This window comes from Abramis brama (assembly GCF_963993115.1).
Source record: "Abramis brama genome assembly, chromosome: 3".
In the NCBI taxonomy this organism is placed as follows: Eukaryota; Metazoa; Chordata; class Actinopteri; order Cypriniformes; family Leuciscidae; genus Abramis; species Abramis brama.
In genome coordinates, this window is record NC_139965.1 from 8131653 (window position 1) to 8136582 (window position 4930).

Here is a 4930-nt window from a genome sequence, read left to right on the forward strand (position 1 = left end):
TATAGTGACATTTATAGTGCGATTTGTTTAGTTATATTTAGGCTTACATTTAAATTTACACATTGACTGATAGACTAGAGACAGATGCATAGATAGAAATATATATAGACAGATAGATTAATAGATAGATACATAGGCTATATACATAGATAGATTAATAGATAGATACATATATAGATACATAGATAGATTAAGCGACAGATAGATAAATAAAAATGGAGGCTCCACAGAAGAGATGCCGTACATCTGTGGTGTGGGAGCATTTCCATTGGAAACCCCAAATAAAGTGAGATGTATGTATTGTGCGGCAGTATGGAAGCTTGTTTTCGCCACAGAGTGAAAAATAAAAAAGGTAATTGCAACTTTTTAATCTCACAATTCTGACTTTTTTTTCTCACAATTGCGAGTTTACATCTCACAATTTTGACTTTTTATCTCAGAATTACGTGATATAAAGTCGCAGTTGCAGGTTATAAAGTCAGAATTGCGTGATATAAAGTCGCAAATGCGTGTTATAAAGTCAGAATTATGAGATATAAACTAGCAATTGCGAGAAATATACTTGAAATTCTGACTTTTTTTCTCAGAATTGCATGTTTATATCTCGCAATTCTGACTTTATAATACGTAATTGGGAGATATAAAGTCAGAATTGCATGATATAAAGTCGCAATTGCGTGTTATAAAGTGAGAATTGTGAGATATAAACTATTCTGAGGTAAAAAAAAAAAAAGACCAATGTCTAAATGTCTTTTTTTCCCTTAGAATTGGACTTTATATCTCACAGTTGTGAGTTTATATCTCAAAATTCTGAAAAAAGATGTCAGAATTGCGAGATATAAACTCGCAATTGCGAGAAAAAAAGTCAGAATTCTGACTTTATAAGACGCAATTGCGACTTTATTTCACGCAATTCTGACTTTATATCTAGCAATTCTGACTTTATATCTCGCAATTCTGAGAAATAAAGTCAGAATTGTGAGATAAAAAGTCGCAATTATCTTTTAAAATGTTTTATTCTGTGGCGGAAACAAACTTCCATACGGCAGCTAGCCTACTGCAACAATACATCATACATGATGTGCCATTAGGGTGCAGAGGATGGCATTCCCCCTGTTTCTAGGCCTGCTACTGACACTGCTGGGCCATCTAAGCAAGGTATGCATTGTTTGAAATATAATTATTTGTATGTCCTTGCTAAAAAATATCTTTGCATGCCAGCAACAAGTGTCCCTTGTGAGAGGATTTTTTCAAAGGCTGGAGAAATTATCTGTAAAAAAAAAGAAGTAGGCTAATTCCTTCCACAGCAGAGAAATTAATATTTTTGAATAAAAATCTATAAAAAATTGAGATATTGTGGCTTGATTTCTTTTATTAATATTAATTTTTCAAGACCAAAATAACATCATGCACAGCGAGGAGCCTATAGGTTACAAGCTTCACATATTAGAAAAATACAATAATAAAAAAACCACAATTTTTTAATGGCTCGTTGTCAAGGTTGTTTCAGATCAACACCTGCAAGTGAACACTAGGTGTCACCGTTGAGACGGGTGTCGGATTGATTTGAAGCCTGGACACAATATGGCACATTTGCTTCAACTGTTTCATTGTTTCACGAAGCCTCGATCTGCCCACCACTAGACGATGATAATCAAAAGGTAACAAGTTTGATTAAAAGGTAACTCAAAATAACAACCGACATGCAAGACAGCATGCAGACAGTGTGCACTTACACAAACAATAACCAGCCCTGAACATAGAACAGAGAGGAACTTAAATACACTGATGAACAATCAAGACAAGCTGATAATGATGATCGCTGGCAGGTGCGGGTAATGGTGGAGTGAGTGCAGGTGTGAGCCGAAGAGGATGATGGGACATGTAGTGCAGACGGTGACTAACAGATGACAGTGACAGTGACAGTTACATGTTGTTTTTTGTTTCTGTTATTGTTTCTGTTTGTTTTCCAATTGTAATGTGATATGCAACTGCAATCACTCATTTCTTGGACTGGGCAAATGTCTATTGTCCATTTATGTATGAACTGATTGTTTGTTCTTTACTGTTATTGTGACGCATCCTTGAGCTTGGGAAAGGTGCTATATAAATTAAACGTATTATTATTATTATTATTATGTGGAGTTAGTCTGAGCCGTGCATTAATATACAGCTATTATGTGAGTGGCTTGACAAAAAGACAAAACAAAGCTGTCTACTGTGCATTAGAAAAATGTTCTTGACCCTTCAGAAACGAATTAATGCTGTCACGTAATAAATCTGCTTTACGGTAAAATTAAATTAATTTCTAACATTGAAATAAAAATGTAAAGCCTGTACAAATACTAGAAATCGTGAAATAATTGGGAATCATTAGACAAACAGTACATTTACTTTAATTATAACCTTAATGTCGTTTTGGTAGCTTGGCTGTTTTCTTATAAAGGTCCAGAAGTTCAAGTTTTCGTCAGGTGTGTGATGTTTTTTTTATATACTTAATCTAGATTTTTTAATCAAATCCACAAAATTGTTTGAAGAACCAATTCAGACAGAGATCAGGTCTGGTATCTGTCAAATCATCTCAGATGTATCGAGTAAGTTACGAAGAACGGACCCCTGTTCTGTTGCCTAGTTTTAATAATTTGTCTCCTTGGTTATATTGTTTAGGTAGCCACACCTGTTTCTCTTTTCTTTGATTGGTTTGGTCTTGCATTTAATCTGTTCACTTTCACTCAGTTATTGTCTGGACTTGTTGTTGTAAGTTTCGTGGATTCACCTTTTGCACCATTTTTGTTGGAAAAGACTTACTGTTTTGTTACCAATTTATGGATCTTACCTGAGTAATTTGTAGACTTGTAGTCAAGACCGCCTAAACCGAGACCAAGACACTACCAAGACCAGAGGGTATCGAGACCAAGACAAGACCAAGACCAAGACCAAGACAGAATAAGTCAAGACCAAGACCAAGTCGAGACCAAGACCGAGACCAAGTCGAGACCGGAGGAAAAAAAAAACAGACTAGTGTTGAAGCTAAGCTATAACTTGTATGAATTCAAGAACAGCAGCATACTAGGGTTCAGCCGCAGTCAGGGCCGGCGCGTCCATATAGGCGAACTAGGCAATTGCCTAGAGCGGCACTTTTGTAAGGGCGGCAAAATGTGTGCCAACCGGGATGAACAATTCACAAAATAGGCTATATGATTCGCTGAGCTGCCGCTGCCCCGCCCCGCCCCCTGCTCTCACGAGTCATGACTGAGTGATGGGAAGTTCGGATAATTTTACTGACTCTCTTGTACGATCTCGTTCATCAAAATGAACGAATCTTTATTTGAGTAATTTCGTTAATTTAAGTGGCTTTGAATGTTATACTTTTAACAGCCAAATTCCCCGATCACATGATCCACCTACGCAATGTTGATCATATTCTGAATTAAGAAATCATTATAATGCAGTCAAAAATAATTTACATGGAACATAATAATTACTTAACCTTCCGAGTCTTTCCATTTGTCACCTGACATACGCAATGAACCGGATCGTTCATGAATCGAGACTTTTGAAGGAGAAAGCACACCAACAGGGTTCGTTGTCAAAATATATTGATCCCGGGAGTATTTGCAAGGATGAAACGCCGTCAAGTCCACCACAGAACCAAGAGACCGCTAGCACAGCTAACGTTACCGGAATTTCTATTAAAAAAAATGTTACACACCTGGCATCCCTCTCGAAACGGTTCTCATTCGCGCTTGAATATGTTCAACACTATAAAATCTTTTTTCTTTTTTTTTTAACTTTTTTTTTGTAACTTTTTTTTTTTTTTTTTACAATTATCTTATATAGCCTATAGCCATTTTAATAGGATGGACAGTTGAAGGAACCAAACCTAATATATTTGCTTCCTCTTGGCCTACTAAAGTGTTCATACAACAGGAGTATTCTCTGGCTAGAGCAGAACAGCGGAGTGTGTGTGGACAGAAGTGCCTGAGCTTGTGTTTTGGTTTAAGCTGCGATGCTTTGACATTGTGGAAAATAGAATAACAGAAACAAAATGTATTAGCCTTTTTACCCATTATTATCAATCTAAATTAATCTCGTTTTTAATTTAACTTAATTTCGTTTTTCTTTATTTAAATTTCGTTTTTCTTTATTTAAATTTCGTTTTTTCTTTATTTAAATTTCGTTTTTCAAATTTGTTTTTTCAAATTTCGTTTTTTCTTTATTTCAATTTCGTTTTTTCTTTATTTAAATTTCGTTTTTTCTTTATTTAAAATTTGTTTTTCTTTATTTAAATTTCGTTTTTTATTTAAAATTTGTTTTTCTTTATTTAAATTTCGTTTTTCTTTATTTAAAATTTGTTTTTCTTTATTTAAATTTCGTTTTTTCTTTATTTAAATTTCGTTTTTCTTTATTTAAATTTCGTTTTTTCTTTATTTAAAATTTGTTTTTCTTTATTTAAATTTCGTTTTTTCTTTATTTAAAATTTGTTTTTCTTTATTTAAATTTCGTTTTTCTTTATTTAAATCTACCCTTTACTGTGTCAGTATTTTTTTAGTCAGAAAAATATTAGACTACCTTAAAAGTAGCCTATTGCTTAAGTTAACAGACCTGTGAGTGTGCGTTTAATAAGCAAATAAGCCCTGCCTGCGTGAGGTGCGCCGCTTCCCGCTCGCGCTAAAAGTTTATAAATTCTGAATGTGTCGCGTCTCGCGTGTCCATCTATATTGCACCAAATGCGACACTGCACTCCCTTGTGAAGTCGATTGGATGAACGGTTCTCCAAATAATCAAAATGCAAACAGAAAGACAGACATATAGAGATTCCTGCCTTTATTAGAGAGAAGAATATGTTCAGTTCCCTCTCCCCGAAGCTTCAAATATTCGATGTTCATTACTACCGAAGCTTCGAAGCTCAAAAAATGGTATTTTGGTA